The sequence below is a fragment of the Rutidosis leptorrhynchoides genome, chromosome 10 (assembly GCF_046630445.1).
Source record: "Rutidosis leptorrhynchoides isolate AG116_Rl617_1_P2 chromosome 10, CSIRO_AGI_Rlap_v1, whole genome shotgun sequence".
Classification (NCBI taxonomy): Eukaryota; Viridiplantae; Streptophyta; class Magnoliopsida; order Asterales; family Asteraceae; genus Rutidosis; species Rutidosis leptorrhynchoides.
Window position 1 is genome coordinate 284,744,354 of NC_092342.1, and position 22,448 is coordinate 284,766,801.

The following is a 22,448-nucleotide window of genomic DNA, read 5'->3' on the forward strand; positions in this document are numbered from 1 at the left end:
CTAATCCTACCAGATCTACGAATGTCTTGTGTATTTTGATCATCCATTTGATCACTATCAACATTTTCATGTTGAGTGCTAGTGTCAACCAATTGTGTATCATCTATTTGATCTTGAACCTCTTCAAGATCTATCTTCCTTTCACTACTTCCTTCCATTAGGAACTTAGTTTCAAGGAATTCCGCCTTCCGAGCAACAAATACATTCTGCTCGGATGGATCATAGAAATAATATCCCATATTATCCTTGGGATATCCTATGAAGATACACTTCGTGGATCGTGCATTCAACTTATTAGGGACGTAACCCTTAGGATAAGCTTCACATCCCCATACCTTTAAGTATGACAGAGATGGAGGTTTTCCAAACCACATCTCATGAGGTGTTCGTTCCACTTTCTTGGTTGGGGCCATATTTAAAATACGAGCCGCGGAGCATAGACAATAACCCCAAAATGATAGAGGTAACGTGCTTCTAGCCATCATAGATCGAACCATATCCATTAGGGTTCGGTTCCTCCTTTCGGAAACTCCATTAAGTTGGGGTGTTCCGGGTGGAGTAAGTTGTGAGATAATCCCACAACTCCTAAGATGATCTTGGAAAGCATCGCTTAGGTATTCACCTCCTCTGTCGGTACGAAGTACCTTAATTGTCTTATTGAGTTGATTTTGTACTTCGTTTTGATATTCTTTGAATGCTTCATACGTTTCGTCCTTGTGTCTTAATAAGTAGACATATCCGAAACGACTAAAGTCATCAATGAAAGTAACGGAGTATCTTTCACCATTCCTAGTCATGGGCTTAAAGGGTCCACATACATCCGAATGTATTAATCCCAATAAGTCTTTAGCCCTTTCATAGGTCCCTTTGAAAGGCGCTTTAGTCATTTTGCCTTGTAAACAAGATTCACATACATCAAATGAGTCCATTTCATTTGATTTCAAAAGTCCATTCCTTTGAAGTGTATGCATACGATTCTTGTTTATGTGACCAAGGCGACAATGCCATAAGTAGGAATCACTCAAATCCCTTTTGAGTTTCTTGGTGCTAGTATGGTACATTGAGCTACTAGATGATGCATCATCATGAACCAATTCATAAATTCCATTTGAAGGCGAAGCCTTGAAATAGAATACATTATCTAAATAAACATGGATATCATCATTAACAAAATTAAGATTAAAACCACATTGTTTTAAGCGAGAAATAGAAATAATGTTTCTACACAAATCCGGAGCATACAAAACATTTTCTAAAATAAGTTCCAATCCGCTTGGAAGCTTCAAAACAAAATCTCCTTGAGCTTTAACATGCACCTTTGCACCATTGCCCATATAGAGACTTGATGTTCCCGCCATATGATCACTTCTTTTGAACCCCTGCAAAGAATTGCAAATATGAGTTCCACATCCTGTGTCTAATACCCATGTATTAGAAGAAGTAATATTAAGCTCAATATATACCATATATATGTTACCTGAGGTTTGCCCTGCATCCCTCTTGTCCTTCAACTCCTTAAGATAGACCGGGCAATTTCGCTTCCAGTGACCCATTTCACCGCAACCGAAACACGGGTCTTCTTTGGGGTTTGCCTTCTCAGCTACCTTTTGCTTCTTAGCCTTGTTGATGGTTGGGGTAACCATCTTCCCCTTCCCTTTGCCTTGATAGGCGGGTCCTTTTCTCTTAGCCACCTTTGGCTTAGAGGTCTTACCTTTGGATCCACCTTGATCGATTGCTAACACGGGTAAAGCCCTTTTACCCATGCTAGTTTCCGCCGTTCTAAGCATACCGTGAAGCTCACCTATGCTTTTATCCATCCCATTCATATTGTAATTAATTACAAATTGATCAAACCTTTTTGATAGGGAGTTAAGGATAAGATCGGTGGCTAACTCATTTGATATGTTTAGGTTAAGACGGTTAGCACGATCAATAAGGCTTTTCATCTTAAGCACATAAGATGAAACCGATTGGGTATCGTCCATACGACAAGCATGTAGCGCCCGAACGGTCTCGAAACGCTCGACACGCGCTTGTTGAAGGAACATCTCCTTCAATTGCGTTATCATGTCGTATGCACTATGATGCTCGAAATCCTTTTGGAGTTCGGGAATCATAGTCCCAAGCATTAGGCATGAGACTTGAAGGGAGTCGCGGCAATACTTATCGTAAAAGGCCATTGCCTCCTCATCATCCTCATCCGGTTGATCGGGAATGGGGTCCTCAAGTACATACGCTTTATCCTCTTGTTTGAGGACAATCCGAAGATTGCGGAACCAATCCATAAAGTTGGTATGGTTGAGTTTGTCTTTCTCTAAGAGAGACCTTAATGATAGGTTGTTTAGGTTAAGTGGTGCGTTTGGTATGTTGTTGTTGTTGTTGGCGGCCATCTACAAAATTAACAAAGTTCGTTTAAGTATCGATTTTAATTTAACATTCAATACCCTTTAAATCAAATTGAACTATTAAATTCTAGAATCCAACGGTAAACCAAATTTCGGTTAGGTGACCTTTATCCCGCAATTTGATTTAGCTAGGTAGTCAATAAATGACAATTGCAATCCATTTGCAACTTCTAGAGTATGGGATCATGCAATCCTTTTGCATGGCATATTTATCCCATCAACGCCTATTTGTTCCTCATGCTTCGGTGACCCTAAGTTCATGATTCCCAAATCAAGTCGTCCTACTTGTATAGACTTGTAAATTCAGCATACAAGTGGTTAGGTGACCTTTATCCCACAAGTGTGCGAAATTTACCTTAATCATATTAGTTTACTCATAACGGTTAGGTGACCTTTATCCCATTATAAGTTCCCTAATATTTTTAAGTGTCATACAATAGGATGGCGTTTAAACTTGTTTACCATGTTTGTAAAAGGATTTTAAGTTTTCATTAATTCTAGTTTGAGAAAACTTTTATACCATACACCAACATGCATTTAGTGTATGGTACTTATGAAAAACCATTTCATGTCTTGTAATTGAGCCAATTACTTGATATAAACCATTTTATATGCGTTATTCTTTTCTTGTTCTTAACAACCATTTATCAAGGTTTTTGGTTGCTATTTTAATTTAACCATTTAAATTGCCGTTTTGTATGTACTTAGTACGTCTAATTTAACCAATTAAATTGTCGTTTTGTTTGTTGTTATCTTGTGATTAATTGTATCAACCAAACATACAATACAATAAACAAACAAACAATCACACATGCAAAACAAGTATGTTCACAATCTAGCCATTTTGGTGGACATTTGTTTAGCCGAAAACAAATGTCACCGGGTTAAGGGTAATAATACAAAGTAGGAGATTTCAAATCTCCCACTTAACCTTGCATCCATATGCTCCTTGTGTTCTTCAAGTCTTCATCATCTTGTATCTTCATTTTTACAAAATATGTATCCTAATACATTTTATCTAGAAAATGAAATTACAACCTATTCTATTTTACATACCAAATATAAAATGAATTACATAACAAATGAATGAATTATTACAAACCAATTGAATAATTATTACATGCCATTTGAATGAATAATAATACATACCAAATGAATCATAAATCAACCAAACACACATGCATGCAACACAAGGTCAAGGCTAGGATTGTGAACATTAACATGCAACCAAAATTGACCAAAATGGCAAGTTCCAAACCCCTTTTGGAACCTCCAAAATTCGGCCATCTCCTCAAACCCACCCAAACCCGAAAATTTTTGTATTCCATTTTCATGCATGTACTTGGAATGCAAATATAGTGGGTTTAAAGACAACAATTCGAAGCATATTTCAACAACTTCGGCTCTAGATACCATCGTTGGGATTTAACAAGTTACATAAGTCTTAAAACCTTTTAAGAATCATTATAATCGGAAGCGTGTAATAACCAATTCTATTTGTTATCTTTAAACCAATTAAAGTTAAATCCCTTCTTGGATCAAGTTGTGAATATTATGCTTACAAATTAACAAGAAAAGATAGAGTTATATACCTCCTTAAACTAAGTTAAAGGGCTGTCCAAAATGGTAGTAGGATGATGAACAAGAGTGTAGAACTTCAAGCTTTTGATCCTCCAACACCACCCCTAAGTTAGCTAGACTTTGTAACCTCAACACCCTTGTTAATCTAGCTTGAAACCCACTTTAATGTACTCAAAATTTCTGGACAGCAGCTCTCAAGAAATGATGATGAATGCAAGTTCCAAAAGCATGAAACCTCAAGAGATAATACCCCAAACTATGCACCAACACCCTTGCTATTAGTTAGGATTTATTTGCACTTGAAATTAGCTTGCAAAGATCAAAATATGAACCCTCTTTGGACCCTAAAGGCCTACGGCATTCAGCAGCTGCAACAACCCCTTTGTGCAGTTTTTTTTTGATCTTTTTTATGTGTATTTGAAGTGTGTTTGCATGCCTTGGTTACCATGAGTCAAGGGACAAGTTTTATGGATCAATACAAAAGCATGACCAACTAAAAACAAGAGTCTCTAGCATGTGCACTTCACTCCCAATGCCACTTCAAACTTGTTTATATAAAATAAGTTTTATAAAAGTATTAATTTTTATAAAACCCTTTTTATAAACTTCCACATATAAACATGTGCATTTTATATAAAACCAATTTATACAAAATGTAATATAACATTATTAATTATTTACCTATAAATAATTAAATTCATATTATATAAATTATTCCATAATTTATATATATATACACACATCAAGTAATATTTAAGAAAACCATTTTTCTTAAAGTTCAAGTGTCGCGTATTTGATCAATGAACCAATCGTTAAAATCAAATACGAATAAGGTGTCGGTAAGTTTGTTATTGGGTATGACCCGACTTGGATCATAACACGTTAGCCACGTTAATTTAATATGTATCTCGGGCATACGAAACACCTTCAATCTCCCACTTGCACGATAAACATAAGAAATTAATGCAAGTGATGGATACAGCCTAACACACCGTCCATCACCCCTAATATGTTATGACTTTGTGCCATTCAATAACATCATCCCTTTCGAGTTCCCATCTCGAATATGATTAGGTGAAACTTTCATTATTTCCTTTCGTCCTAGATGTCATGTTAAATCCAAGAGATACAGAGTGATCACTCTCTTATAGATTTAACTTTTCAGGCCTTAGACATCTGACTCTCAACGAATAAGAGGGACAAATTCCATCTTGACTACATACGTCCTAGATATACACTTTGTAATATACCTGAGTTCTTCCTTATGTACTACCATATTTCAGAATAGCGAAGGAAAGAATCAAGGTACAATACTTGGTGAATATCCGAACCCAATATGTATCTCAGGTCAGAGGACACAATGACATTCGCCTTTACTCAAGATTACATGTGATCAACCACAAAGGCTCTATACAGTAATTCTTGAGAGCGGGTCTTCCAATATTTGTTTCCCACAAATATCTATGAACCTTGGTTGCAACCTTGCCCCACATTCAACCTATGAATGTATACCAATCCGAGTTCATAATAGTCTAAACCTCACACTCATTCCCACAAATGTGATCGACTACGGAATTTAGAATAATTACTTATTCATGGATAAAATATGCAAAATAGGAACTTAACTCAAAATAAATTAAACCATAATTATATTAATGAGTTTGAACCACTTTGTTCCATTACAATACTTAAATAGATCATGACCAATCACTAGAATATCGAAGCCCTAATGCATAAACATGTCCTTCATGTTTTGCTCCATATAAGAGTTTCGTGAGAGGATCCGCTATGTTATGATCTGTGTGAACTTTGCGAATACATATCTTTCCCTTTTCAACTTCATCCCTAATGTAGTTGAATCTCCGCTCAATGTGACGGGTCTTTTGGTGAGCACGAGGTTCCTTGATTTGAGCAATCGCACCTTCGTTGTCACAAAAGATCTCAAGAGGGTCTTGAATGGTAGGGACCACTCCTAAGTCGTCGATGAATTTCTTCATCCATGCAGCTTCCTGTGCTGCCAATGATGCGGCAATGTACTCCGATTCTGTAGTGGATAATGCAACAACATCCTGTTTTGAACTCTTCCAAGAGACCGCACCTCCATTTAATGTGAATACATAACCGGACCGTGATCGAGAATCATCTCGATCAGTTTGGAAACTCACGTCCACGTAACCTTTTACAGCGAGTTCCTCCTCACCAGACCCGTATATAAGAAACATATCCTTAGTCCTTCTAAGGTATTTCAATATACTTTTAACAGCAATCCAATGACTGTTTCCTGGGTTTTTCTGGTATCTACTTGTCAAGCTAAGAGCGCATGACACATCCGGTCTAGTACATATCATTGCATACATGATTGACCCAATAGCAGACGCGTATGGGACATTCTTCATTTTCTCCTGTTCATCTTTTGTGGTGGGGCACTGAGATGAACTGAGAAGTGTTCCTCTTTGAATAGGTACCAAACCTTTCTTAGAGTTCTCCATCTTGAACCTTTTCAAGACCTTTTCAATGTATGCACTTTGATTCAAACCTATCAATTTCTTGGATCTATCCCTATAGATTCCAATCCCCAAAATGTATTTTGCTTCTCCAATATCCTTAATGGAGAAGCAACTACTTATCCAAGTCTTAACTCCTTGTATTTGTGGAATATCATTTCCAAATAATAATATATCATCCACATATAGTACAAGGAACATGACAGTGCTCCCACTGGCTTTCTTATATACACAAGCTTCATCACCATTTTTAATGAAGCCAAATTTCTTTGCCTCTTCATTAAAACGATGATTCCACATTCTAGATGCTTGTTTCAATCCGTATATTGATTTCTTTAACTTGCATACCTTTTTAGGATTTTTCGGATCAACAAAACCTTCGGGCTGTACCATATAAACATCTTCCTCAAGATATCCATTTAGGAAAGCGGTTTTGACATCCATTTGCCATATTTCATAGTCATAGTGAGCAGCAATGGCAAATAATATCCTAATAGACTTTAGCATTGCCACTGGCGAGAAAGTTTCATCATAATCAATCCCTTGAGTTTGAGTGAAACCTTTTGCTACAAGTCTAGCTTTGTATGTATCCAAGTTTCCATGTATGTCGGTTTTCATTTTGAAAAGCCATTTACAATCAACTAGCCTAGAGCCAGGAGGTTGCGTAACAAGTTCCCAAACTTGGTTGTCATACATGGATTGCATCTCAGATTTCATGGCTTCCTGCCATTTATCTTTATCAATCCTTGATAAAGCATCTTGGTAGTTTGTTGGTTCATCCAAATCAACCGTATAGCAACCATCTATGAGAAAACCATATCTCTCAGGAGGATTGCTAATCCTACCAGATCTACGAATGTCTTGTGTATTTTGATCATCCATTTGATCACTATCAACATTTTCATGTTGAGTGCTAGTGTCAACCAATTGTGTATCATCTATTTGATCTTGAACCTCTTCAAGATCTATCTTCCTTTCACTACTTCCTTCCATTAGGAACTTAGTTTCAAGGAATTCCGCCTTCCGAGCAACAAATACATTCTGCTCGGATGGATCATAGAAATAATATCCCATATTATCCTTGGGATATCCTATGAAGATACACTTCGTGGATCGTGCATTCAACTTATTAGGGACGTAACCCTTAGGATAAGCTTCACATCCCCATACCTTTAAGTATGACAGAGATGGAGGTTTTCCAAACCACATCTCATGAGGTGTTCGTTCCACTTTCTTGGTTGGGGCCATATTTAAAATACGAGCCGCGGAGCATAGACAATAACCCCAAAATGATAGAGGTAACGTGCTTCTAGCCATCATAGATCGAACCATATCCATTAGGGTTCGGTTCCTCCTTTCGGAAACTCCATTAAGTTGGGGTGTTCCGGGTGGAGTAAGTTGTGAGATAATCCCACAACTCCTAAGATGATCTTGGAAAGCATCGCTTAGGTATTCACCTCCTCTGTCGGTACGAAGTACCTTAATTGTCTTATTGAGTTGATTTTGTACTTCGTTTTGATATTCTTTGAATGCTTCATACGTTTCGTCCTTGCGTCTTAATAAGTAGACATATCCGAAACGACTAAAGTCATCAATGAAAGTAACGAAGTATCTTTCACCATTCCTAGTCATGGGCTTAAAGGGTCCACATACATCCGAATGTATTAATCCCAATAAGTCTTTAGCCCTTTCATAGGTCCCTTTGAAAGGCGCTTTAGTCATTTTGCCTTGTAAACAAGATTCACATACATCAAATGAGTCCATTTCATTTGATTTCAAAAGTCCATTCCTTTGAAGTGTATGCATACGATTCTTGTTTATGTGACCAAGGCGACAATGCCATAAGTAGGAATCACTCAAATCCCTTTTGAGTTTCTTGGTGCTAGTATGGTACATTGAGCTACTAGATGATGCATCATCATGAACCAATTCATAAATTCCATTTGAAGGCGAAGCCTTGAAATAGAATACATTATCTAAATAAACATGGATATCATCATTAACAAAATTAAGATTAAAACCACATTGTTTTAAGCGAGAAATAGAAATAATGTTTCTACACAAATCCGGAGCATACAAAACATTTTCTAAAATAAGTTCCAATCCGCTTGGAAGCTTCAAAACAAAATCTCCTTGAGCTTTAACATGCACCTTTGCACCATTGCCCATATAGAGACTTGATGTTCCCGCCATATGATCACTTCTTTTGAACCCCTGCAAAGAATTGCAAATATGAGTTCCACATCCTGTGTCTAATACCCATGTATTAGAAGAAGTAATATTAAGCTCAATATATACCATATATATGTTACCTGAGGTTTGCCCTGCATCCCTCTTGTCCTTCAACTCCTTAAGATAGACCGGGCAATTTCGCTTCCAGTGACCCATTTCACCGCAACCGAAACACGGGTCTTCTTTGGGGTTTGCCTTCTCAGCTACCTTTTGCTTCTTAGCCTTGTTGATGGTTGGGGTAACCATCTTCCCCTTCCCTTTGCCTTGATAGGCGGGTCCTTTTCTCTTAGCCACCTTTGGCTTAGAGGTCTTACCTTTGGATCCACCTTGATCGATTGCTAACACGGGTAAAGCCCTTTTACCCATGCTAGTTTCCGCCGTTCTAAGCATACCGTGAAGCTCACCTATGCTTTTATCCATCCCATTCATATTGTAATTAATTACAAATTGATCAAACCTTTTTGATAGGGAGTTAAGGATAAGATCGGTGGCTAACTCATTTGATATGTTTAGGTTAAGACGGTTAGCACGATCAATAAGGCTTTTCATCTTAAGCACATAAGATGAAACCGATTGGGTATCGTCCATACGACAAGCATGTAGCGCCCGAACGGTCTCGAAACGCTCGACACGCGCTTGTTGAAGGAACATCTCCTTCAATTGCCTTATCATGTCGTATGCACTATGATGCTCGAAATCCTTTTGGAGTTCGGGAATCATAGTCCCAAGCATTAGGCATGAGACTTGAAGGGAGTCGCGGCAATACTTATCGTAAAAGGCCATTGCCTCCTCATCATCCTCATCCGGTTGATCGGGAATGGGGTCCTCAAGTACATACGCTTTATCCTCTTGTTTGAGGACAATCCGAAGATTGCGGAACCAATCCATAAAGTTGGTATGGTTGAGTTTGTCTTTCTCTAAGAGAGACCTTAATGATAGGTTGTTTAGGTTAAGTGGTGCGTTTGGTATGTTGTTGTTGTTGTTGGCGGCCATCTACAAAATTAACAAAGTTCGTTTAAGTATCGATTTTAATTTAACATTCAATACCCTTTAAATCAAATTGAACTATTAAATTCTAGAATCCAACGGTAAACCAAATTTCGGTTAGGTGACCTTTATCCCGCAATTTGATTTAGCTAGGTAGTCAATAAATGACAATTGCAATCCATTTGCAACTTCTAGAGTATGGGATCATGCAATCCTTTTGCATGGCATATTTATCCCATCAACGCCTATTTGTTCCTCATGCTTCGGTGACCCTAAGTTCATGATTCCCAAATCAAGTCGTCCTACTTGTATAGACTTGTAAATTCAGCATACAAGTGGTTAGGTGACCTTTATCCCACAAGTGTGCGAAATTTACCTTAATCATATTAGTTTACTCATAACGGTTAGGTGACCTTTATCCCATTATAAGTTCCCTAATATTTTTAAGTGTCATACAATAGGATGGCGTTTAAACTTGTTTACCATGTTTGTAAAAGGATTTTAAGTTTTCATTAATTCTAGTTTGAGAAAACTTTTATACCATACACCAACATGCATTTAGTGTATGGTACTTATGAAAAACCATTTCATGTCTTGTAATTGAGCCAATTACTTGATATAAACCATTTTATATGCGTTATTCTTTTCTTGTTCTTAACAACCATTTATCAAGGTTTTTGGTTGCTATTTTAATTTAACCATTTAAATTGCCGTTTTGTATGTACTTAGTACGTCTAATTTAACCAATTAAATTGTCGTTTTGTTTGTTGTTATCTTGTGATTAATTGTATCAACCAAACATACAATACAATAAACAAACAAACAATCACACATGCAAAACAAGTATGTTCACAATCTAGCCATTTTGGTGGACATTTGTTTAGCCGAAAACAAATGTCACCGGGTTAAGGGTAATAATACAAAGTAGGAGATTTCAAATCTCCCACTTAACCTTGCATCCATATGCTCCTTGTGTTCTTCAAGTCTTCATCATCTTGTATCTTCATTTTTACAAAATATGTATCCTAATACATTTTATCTAGAAAATGAAATTACAACCTATTCTATTTTACATACCAAATATAAAATGAATTACATAACAAATGAATGAATTATTACAAACCAATTGAATAATTATTACATGCCATTTGAATGAATAATAATACATACCAAATGAATCATAAATCAACCAAACACACATGCATGCAACACAAGGTCAAGGCTAGGATTGTGAACATTAACATGCAACCAAAATTGACCAAAATGGCAAGTTCCAAACCCCTTTTGGAACCTCCAAAATTCGGCCATCTCCTCAAACCCACCCAAACCCGAAATTTTTTGTATTCCATTTTCATGCATGTACTTGGAATGCAAATATAGTGGGTTTAAAGACAACAATTCGAAGCATATTTCAACAACTTCGGCTCTAGATACCATCGTTGGGATTTAACAAGTTACATAAGTCTTAAAACCTTTTAAGAATCATTATAATCGGAAGCGTGTAATAACCAATTCTATTTGTTATCTTTAAACCAATTAAAGTTAAATCCCTTCTTGGATCAAGTTGTGAATATTATGCTTACAAATTAACAAGAAAAGATAGAGTTATATACCTCCTTAAACTAAGTTTAAGGGCTGTCCAAAATGGTAGTAGGATGATGAACAAGAGTGTAGAACTTCAAGCTTTTGATCCTCCAACACCACCCCTAAGTTAGCTAGACTTTGTAACCTCAACACCCTTGTTAATCTAGCTTGAAACCCACTTTAATGTACTCAAAATTTCTGGACAGCAGCTCTCAAGAAATGATGATGAATGCAAGTTCCAAAAGCATGAAACCTCAAGAGATAATACCCCAAACTATGCACCAACACCCTTGCTATTAGTTAGGATTTATTTGCACTTGAAATTAGCTTGCAAAGATCAAAATATGAACCCTCTTTGGACCCTAAAGGCCTACGGCATTCAGCAGCTGCAACAACCCCTTTGTGCAGTTTTTTTTTGATCTTTTTTATGTGTATTTGAAGTGTGTTTGCATGCCTTGGTTACCATGAGTCAAGGGACAAGTTTTATGGATCAATACAAAAGCATGACCAACTAAAAACAAGAGTCTCTAGCATGTGCACTTCACTCCCAATGCCACTTCAAACTTGTTTATATAAAATAAGTTTTATAAAAGTATTAATTTTTATAAAACCCTTTTTATAAACTTCCACATATAAACATGTGCATTTTATATAAAACCAATTTATACAAAATGTAATATAACATTATTAATTATTTACCTATAAATAATTAAATTCATATTATATAAATTATTCCATAATTTATATATATATACACACATCAAGTAATATTTAAGAAAACCATTTTTCTTAAAGTTCAAGTGTCGCGTATTTGATCAATGAACCAATCGTTAAAATCAAATACGAATAAGGTGTCGGTAAGTTTGTTATTGGGTATGACCCGACTTGGATCATAACACGTTAGCCACGTTAATTTAATATGTATCTCGGGCATACGAAACACCTTCAGAATGAATGTATGAACATAGTTTAAAATTCTTGCAATTTAACTTAACAAATATTGCTTATCGTGTCGGAAACATATAAAGATTAAAGTTTAAATTTGGTTGGAAATTTCCGGGTTGTCACAGTACCTACCCGTTAAAGAAATTTCGTCCTGAAATTTGAGTGGAAAGGTCGTGAATGATAATAAGTATGTTTTCATGATGCATACGGGCTGAAAATTAGAGTTTTATCATCAGCGAATAATTTGGATAAACAATCCATTTATATGAAGAGTACGAATGAAGCTAACATAGAAGAGTGAAATGAGTAAGTGTAGATTCATCTTATCATTTGACGTAGATATGATTGATTCCCAGATTTCAAGGGATTTGAAGAAAATCTTCTTAATAAGATTTGACTCTCCGGTAATCAAGGGAATTAGGATCCGCTTTAAATGCGATCGTCCATTTTAATTGTTCTGTAGGAGATTTTCTTATAAATTCACCTCCTTCGTTTCCTTACAACTCACACCTTCTGTTGATGCATTTTATGCAAGTTCCTAGACATCTACCCGCGTCCATTGCAGGTACAACAGTTCACAGGCCACCATGATTGCTCGTTATTATCCTATCCGTGTTTGTATGTGGTTACAGGAACTGCAGGAATGAGATTTAGATGTTTAACTATGTTAGACTTAGTCAGACGTACGAGTGAAGCCTCACTCGTACAGCTGACAGGCTCATACGCACAGTTGATGCTGAGCTAAGTCACAATTACAACCTAAATGAGAAGACACGAGTGAGTGATCACCCGTACGACTGATGAAGCCAACTTGTACGTGTGATGAATGAATCGTATAGGTGAGTCAACAGCAGGGGTATATAAAGTCTTATGTTCTTCATTTTAGGTTAAGCCTCTCATTTGTTACACACACTTAGATCTAGTGAGCTCCTCCGATTCTCTCTCAGTCCAAATCACCCAGGTGGTGAATAATAGCTCTAGGTGTTGATCTAATCACACTTGATTTAGTTGTGGTTTGACTAAATTAATCAAAAAAAACTTAACCTATTCACTAGAGGGTTTGATTCACTTATTCCGCCATTGTGTGAGTTAAATCTGTTGATTTCTAAGTTCCTAGTCATGTTTCATCACCTTCTATTCTTTCCCCCTCAACTCATATTTTAAAGTATTCATCAATATGCTCCATCCAGTTCTGATTCTCGATATACTTCTAACTTTCATATCGGTCATTCTTCTTTTTCATCTACCGCCGGAAGAATCTATTTACTTCTACTATACTCTTGGGTTTATAGTGTTTCTAGTTCTCCCGTGTCTTTATATTGCTATATGCATCAATATATATGGTTTATAATTTGTGGTTTGTCGTTGGGATTTATATGTTCCCTTATATTTCAAAGTATCTGCTTCTGTCTTCTATAATCATTATCATTCACAGTTAATGCTCTCTTTTATTTGCTGCAATTTATACCCCAATTTCTATTTCGGAGTTTTGTCCTTTCGTTTCTTCTTCTTGCGATTAAGCACCGCTTGTAATGGTCCAAAATTCACAGATATGAATTTCGGAATGAATATTGTTAATGTTCTAGGAAGGAAATTGTGATGGCACGATCTTAACTTGTCAAATTACTAGAATACCTTGGAAAAGGCCGAATCATCAAGAAATATTTTCTTGATATTTTAGAGGTTAAATAGAATACAAGAGTCGTATAACATGGCACATGATGATGTTATGATCTGTGAATCATCACGTTCCATTTAGAAACTCAGCATGACTTACTGTAATATAATCACATTGATCAAGTGTCATTATATTATACTAATTCATGCTTCAGTTCCCAACATTACTTCAAAATATTCCTATTTTAAACTTGAATGTTTCAGAATTTTAAAACTAAAATAGTTTCTTTTATGATGTAATACAAATAGCGCGAAGAGGTAAATGATTTCAAATAAGAAAAATTAAGAAAATATCTTCAGAAATATGGAGGATATTTATAGTGAAAGATATGATGATATTTTAGAATTTCTAATATCAGAGGATGATGAAGAATATTGTCCGCAGGGGTTTAGAGTCAGGAGCAAGGTATTCGTTAATGACTTCAGCAGATACTGAATCATTTGGATCGTTTGAAGTCAGGTTCAGTCTTTGTAATTTGTCCACAGCCTCCTTCCTACTTTGCTCAATCCATTTTCCAGTTCCAAAACTTCTCTTTTTCTTCGCTTTGCCAACACACTTCATCATTATCATCCAGCTTTTACCGTTTAAAGTCATTTATAGTTTTTGCTGCTTCATCAGCATTTTTTTTTCCATTTTCGGAGAACCAATTCATAGTTCGGAGTGTTTTTCAGAAACTTCACATTCAAATTAAGTCCAGAAGATAGACGTTATATATACACATATAACTGTTGGCGTAGACATCCTGCGAGATTTTAAAATACTGATTGCTAATTCCCAATGATTCGTATGGCAATTCTCATTACAAGATGCGAATGAGTAAATGATGGGGTTTCAATGAATAATTATAATGACTTTTTGGAGAGGCTAAAGTCAAAGGGTAATGAAGTTGTTGGTACATCTGCTAATAATGTGGTGGAATGTAAAAGGTTCCCTGGTAACGAAGGTGTATATCTCAAGGTTATAATAAGGTTAGTCTGACTGAAAAGTTGAAGTTGACTTGCTGGAGCTGTGACAAAACTGGCTACTTTGAATAGGAGTCGCAAAGTTATTTTTGCTAATAAATGCCAAAGAATCTGACGCGGATACGTTGTTTAAACTTTTACTTTGGTTTCAAGAGTTTTTCGGGTACATAACTGTGGGTAACATGTGGTTGGATCATCATCTCGATTGCTCATCATTCGAAGTGTCTTCAGAAATTTTCGAAGGGTTTGAACACAGATTGTAATCGTTAACATACATTTGATGTTCTAACACAGTTTTGAAGTCAAAATATAGCTTGTGAAAGATGTAAAGATCTAAGAGTGATGATTTTAGTCATATCTCAAGTTGAATTTTGAGATTTCAAAATCAGAATATGTAATTAAATTTTAAATGAGTATGGTTGTTTTGATTTCTATAAAAGAATGTATATTGTTGTGAAAGTAGGGAGTATAATGGATGATTTGCTGAATCAGATTCGAAGAATGTAACATATTAATTGTGAATTTATATATCTCTCGGGTATTACCTACCCGTTAAAAAAATTTTCACAATTAATATTTTGTACAAAAGAATTTTATTACAGTCTTTATGAAAATATGTATATGTATATTTTCTTCAGATGTAACATAGATTTAATGAGTTAATGTTAAATTAAACTCATTTGATTTACGGTTGAAACTAGAATTGAATAATCCCTAAAGGCTTTAAAAAGTACATAACTTTTACGCAGTATTTCTTTAATGACATTGAAATTATGAATCAATACTTCGTTATTTGTTGATGTATGATGTTCGGTTCGTGGAATTCTTGTGAATTTCGCAAAGTACGAATGATGTTATCTGAAAAGTTTCGGGTACATCGATGATGAAAGTGTAAAATCAAATATATACTTGATTTATTATGAATTGGAATTTGTTGAATTGCGACAGAGATTGTAGTTAACGCTGGTTAAGTTACGGCCGAAGGACGTACATTATTGCATATTTGTAATATGAATTAACCGAGTAGTTAAGATTCACACACAATAGCTTAGCACGGAAAGATTTATTTCAAAATATATATATATATATATATATATATATATATATATATATATATATATATATATATATATATATATATATATATATATATATATATATATATATATATAATATACATATAATTTCTTCAGAGGGAATGAGTTAATTCTTCATAACTCGTTGATACAATATACACGTTATTGATTCGTAATGATGTCCACAGTGATTCTTGAACTGACGGAGTTTGTGATGTTATCGGTGTTGTTGATTCGGATGTTGACTGTACTGACGATGCTGGTAACACTGACGGTACTATTGATGCTGTTGGTAAAGCAAGTTTAGCTTGTTAATCACACACCATTTTTGTATGGGTTTCTACTCTTCCTTCTATCATTTTGGTTCGCTTAACTGATTTATGGTTAGGGCAAGATAAGATAATCTCTAAGACTTTAGAGATTACATAATCACCGCGGAATGTTTCTCCAATGAAGTTATGAATTAATACTTCGTCAGTTATTGTTGTTGGTACTCCTTGGTATCTATGGTGCGTATGACGTTGATGCTCGTGGGACAGATTGCGAAGTTGAGGTTTACGACGCGGTTGTGGTTGGAGGTGGTAATGGTACTGTTGGCGTTGATGATAGTGGTACTGGTTATGCTGCTGATGCTGCTGCTGGAGTTTGTAATCTCTGCACCATATTCTCCAAAGCCACTACCCGAGCGCGAAGCTCGTTGACTTCTTCTATTACACCGGGGTGATTGTCGGTTCGGACGAGCGGATAAATAAAATCTAAAATTTGATGTAATATATAATCGTGACGAGATACTCTGGAAATGAGCGAGAAAATGGTGTTTCGGACAGGTTCGCCGGTAAGTGCTTCAGGTTCTTCGTCAAGAGGGCAATGTGGTGGATGGAAGGGATCACCTTCTTCTTGTCTCCAATGATTGAGGAGGATAGGAACCCATCCCCAATTCATCCAGAATAGGTGATGACTGATTGGTTGATCTATTCCGGTCACACTGCTTTCGGAGCTTGAATGAGATTCCATTTCGGAATCTGAGTGACTTGAACTGATGACGAATTCCATTTCGTACGATTGGATAAAGGATTTTTTTTCCGTAGATTACGGAGGAATTTGCGGGATATGTCAGGCAAAGTTTAAAGTAACAGATACGATAAGATATGATTTAGCAGATATGCTAAGATATGAATTTTTGTCTATACACTATTCATGCAATCAATGCAGCAAGACGTGTCTTAGACTAAAAATGATAAGCAGGTAATTTCCTGAGGATGATAAGTAGTTAATTTTTGACACAAAATGATAAGCAAAACTTTTGACATGCAGACACGGTCGAAGTCCAGACTCACTAATGCATCATATCGACTTATCAGTTAGACACATTAATGCAGACCTGGTTCGCTAAGACCACCGCTCTGATACTAACTGAAATGACCCGTTCATATACATTATAAACGATTCACAATAGTTGATTACATTGCGAGGTATTTGACCTCTATATGATACATTTTACAAACATTGCATTCGTTTTTAAAAGATAAAATTTCTTTACATCGAAAATTGACAGGCATGCATACCATTTCATAATATCCACTATCCAACTATAAATTGATTTAATAATAATCTTTGATGAACTCAATGACTCGAATGCAACGTTCTTCGAAATATGCTATGAAAGACTCCAAGTAATATCTTTAAAATGAGCAAATGCACAGCGGAAGATTTCTTTAACACCTGAGAATAAACATGCTTTAAAGTGTCAACCAAAAGGTTGGTGAGCTCATTAGTTTATCATAATCATTTATTTCCATCATTTTAATAGACCACAAGAATTTCATTTCCAGTTCTCATAAATATACGTCCCATGCATAGAGACAAAAATAATCATTCATATGGTGAACACCTGGTAACCGACATTAACTAGATACATATAAGAATATCCCCTATCATTCCGGGATCCTCCTTCGGACATGATATAAATTTCGAAGTACTAAAGCATCCGGTACTTTGGATGGGGTTTGTTAGACCCAATAGATCTATCTTTAGGATTCGCGTCAATTAGGGTGTCTGTTCCCTAATTCTTAGATTACCAGACTTTAATAAAAAGGGGCATATTCAATTTCGATAATTCAACCATAGAATGTAGTTTCAATTACTTGTGTCTATTTTGTCAAACATTTATAAAAGCGCATGTATTCTCAGTCCCAAAAATATAAAGGGTAAAAAGGCAAATGAAACTCACCATACTGTATTTCGTAGTAAAAATACATATAACGTCATTGAACAAGTGCAAGGTTGGCCTCGGATTCACGAACCTAAATTAATTATATATAATTATGTGTTGGTCAATATTTGTCTAACAAATTAGGCCAAGTCATAGTGTACCACAATCCTAATGCTCGAGACTAATATGCAAAAGTCAACAAAAGTAAATTTGACTCAAAATAATTTCCAAAAATCTATACATGATTAATATATAGTTTAAATATCGTCGTTTTATATTTTTAAAAGATTTGTTAGAGTAAATAATATAATCTATTTATTAATAAATAAAATTTTATATTAAATTTATATAATATAATATACTTTTATATATATTAAGTAATAAAATTTATAAGGTTCATTTAATATCATAAAGATAATATGATAGGTATTATTAAAGTAAGTTATTACACGTAGTAAAATATGTTTGTATCACATATTTATTTGATAAAATAATATCTATAATGATAGTAAGTAAAAGTTTTATTATTTTGTAATAATAATTATTATTATAAAAATATCAATATTTATAATTACTAAGATGACATTATGATAAAACGATAATTCTAATTATGATAATTTTAATATTTACCATAATTTTTAATATTATCTTTAAAATAATAATTCTATTTAAAATAATAATAATAATGATATTTTATAGTAACAATGACATTTCTATTAAAATGATAATTTTTGTTAAAATGATAGTTTTAATACTAACGATATTTTTAATAATAATAGTAATGATAAAAATAATAAGAACGATAATTTTATCTAAATCAATATCTTATAATATTTTAATTTCATCATGATACTCTTACTTATTATTTCCTAATCGTTTCGTTTAATAGCTTTTAATCGTCTTTTATATCGTGTTCATAATAATGATAATAATAGTAATCAAAATAATTAGGTGTTACAAATATTTGTTTTAATTACACTAATATTAATAATGATAGTTACTATAACATTTTTAACGATAATACTAATAATTATCTTAATGATAATATAGTAATAATAATAATAACAATGACAATATCCATTTTTAAATAATGATATATATATTAATAATGATAATAATAATAATAATAATAATAATAATAATAATAATAATAATAATAATAATAATAATAATAATAATTGGATAATAATAATAATAATAATTGGATAATAATAATAATAATACTAATTATAACTTTAACGATAATAACGATAGTAATAATAATAAAAAATAACAATTTTTAATGATAAATCCCTTTTATTGATAAAGATAATAATAATGATAATAATAAGATAAAACTAGAACGACGATAAAAACGACGATAATAATAATCATTTTTAATAAAAGTATAGAAAATTCAATTGATTATAACTTCTAATCCGTTCATCGAAACCATTCGATATCTAAAGGAAAAGTCCTTAATTTTTCGCTAGCTTTCCAAGGACATGCATATCTTATACCTTATCTCAACCGCAAGTGTAACTAATTCAATATTCAACCTAACCTGTCTAAGGGCAATATCAAAAGTACAAGCATGCATAATCCTAAATTCTCGAGCACTAGTCAGGGATACACTATTAGTATGTAAAAGTTAAATTATGAGTACTCACGTATCAATATTGAGATTCAATATTGCAGGAAAGGTACGTAAACGCAACGGAAATGATAAACACTATATTGACCTCACGAGCATACCCATGAACCATACTCAATCACCTCTATAGCTATAACCCATAATTTCCTTAATCCTATCCTACTCGAAAAACAATTTCGAAATCACTCGGACAGCACTCCGTCGTAATATTTTATGTATACTAATAATATCTTGAAATAATACGGAGTAAATATATATATGTAAATCGATTGAGAGAGTTTAGAGAAAAATATTTTCAAGTTTCTATGAAATAATAAAACCTATTGAATTCTATTTATAATAGGATTTTGAATTATTAAAGTGAATTATTAAAGTGAATTATTAAAGTATGAATTATTAAAGTGAATTATTAAAGTATGAATTATTAAAGTGAATTATTAAAGTATGAATTATTAAAGTGAATTATTAAAGTATGAATTATTAAAGTGAATTATTAAAGTTAAAGTAAAGTAAAAATAAAGTAAAGGTAAAGTTTAAGTATAGTAAAAGTATAAAACTATGTACGTATAATACGCGTATAAATATATATAATATTAATTTAAATCGTTATATATATTTAATAAAATAAAATATAAATATCTTTATCTTTATCATACTAGTTAAGTAATGAGTTGTCAAAAGTGGTTCTAGATATTTATAAAAGTTATATACGTTTTAATAATAAAGTTCTTTTTTTTGAAACTAAATAGATCAATCGAGTCTTTATGAGATTCAATCTTCCATTATCCTTTGTCTAGTTCTCAATGATTGACAATTTGTTCTTATTTATAAATCACTTTACCATTTTCCGAATATTATTAAAATGGAAAGATTTCTCAAATTAACGTGGGCCTTTCAACAGAGACTTGTAATCATAATTCAATATATCTGATAATTCAATCATTTGATCTTATCTTCTAATTCCATTGATAAATGTTTTGAAACAGATACAATCATATAAAGTATTTAATCTAATATTTTGTTTACGTTTCAAGTTATAATATATATACACATATACATATATAATCATATTCATTTAATGGTTCGTGAATCGTTGGAACATGGTCGAGGTTGAATGAATGTATGAACATAGTTTAAAATTCTTGCAATTTAACTTAACAAATATTGCTTATCGTGTCGGAAACATATAAAGATTAAAGTTTAATTTTGGTTGGAAATTTCCGGGTTGTCACAGCTTGAACAAGCTGTATACAAAAAAAGAACACAAGAAGGATCACTTTTGGTAGGAATTTATGTTGATGATTTAATTGTAACGGGTAATAACCCGGAGAAAATTAAACAATTCAAAACGCAAATGGAAGATAAATTCGAGATGAGTGATCTGGGCTTACTTTCTTATTATCTCGGACTCGAAGTAATACAAGGCATAGATGGAATAAAAATTCATCAATCAAGATATGCTAAAAGAATCCTAGAGGAAGCAGGAATGTGGGAGTGCAATTCTACCAAATATCCAATGGGACCAGGTCTGAAGTTGATGAAAGATGATGGCAGCACATGTGTTGATGCAACTGAATACCGAAAAAGAATTGGATGCCTTCGGTATTTAACTCATACACGGCCGGATCTTGCATACTCGGTGGGATATGCAAGTAGGTATATGCAAACTCCTAAAATTACTCATCTTCAAGCTGTTAAGCAAATTCTCAGGTACTTGAAAGGTACAGTAGACCTGGGTATTCACTATCGAAGGAATGGTAGCAATAACCTACTTGGATTTAGCGACAGCAGCTTCTCGGTGGACCCAGATGTTGGAAAGAGTACTACTGGATTAGTGTTCTACTTTGATGATGGACCAATTGCTTGGAATTCACAAAAACAACAAACGGTGGCCTTATCGTCCTGCGAAGCAGAATTTATGGCTGCTACTGCAGCAGCTTCTCAAGCAATATGGTTAAGGGGACTCTTAGCTGAAATAACTGGAAGACAAAAAGAACAAGTTGTGATCAAAGTTGATAATAAGTCAGCAATATCATTGATGAAAAATCCGGTATTTCATGGAAGAAGTAAGCGTATCGACACACGGTATCATTTCATACGAGAGTGTGTTGAAAACGAGAAGATTAAAGTTGAACACATCAGTAAAGATCAACAACGGGCTGATATTCTTACAAAAGCATTGCCGAAGTTAAAGTTTGCTGAAATGAGAGAGATTCTTGGGGTTCAAAGGATTGAAGACTCAAAGAAATAAATGATGACTCAAGGTCAAGATTGGGGGGGGGGGGGGTGATTGTTGGACCAATCTTGACATAAATTAATAGTTAGAGATTTATTTTGTGAAATTATATCTCAAATGGATTTGAGGAGGTGGAACGTGTGAACGGATAACAAGTGGGCTAGCCGTCATAGTTTTCAATTTTGCTTCTTCCTTGATTATTCTAATAGATTCTAGACTTGACTATTCTAATTTATTCTAGACTTGGTTATCTTAGATTATTCTAGACTAGACTTGATTAACTTAATGGAAAACGTTAATCAACTATAAATAGGGATGTAATAATAAGATTGTAATAAGAGTTTTTCTATAATTGGAGAAGGATTTCCAATAAGTTCTTGTTCTTAAATTTTACTATTCCGTCTTATAATCTG

General features: G+C 34.0%; 1 pseudogene; it reads right to left on the bottom strand.

Moving 5' to 3' along the window:
* LOC139871104 (heat shock cognate 70 kDa protein-like) overlaps positions 1-22,448 on the bottom strand; it is a 50,331-nt pseudogene that overhangs the window by 25,852 nt on the left and 2,031 nt on the right.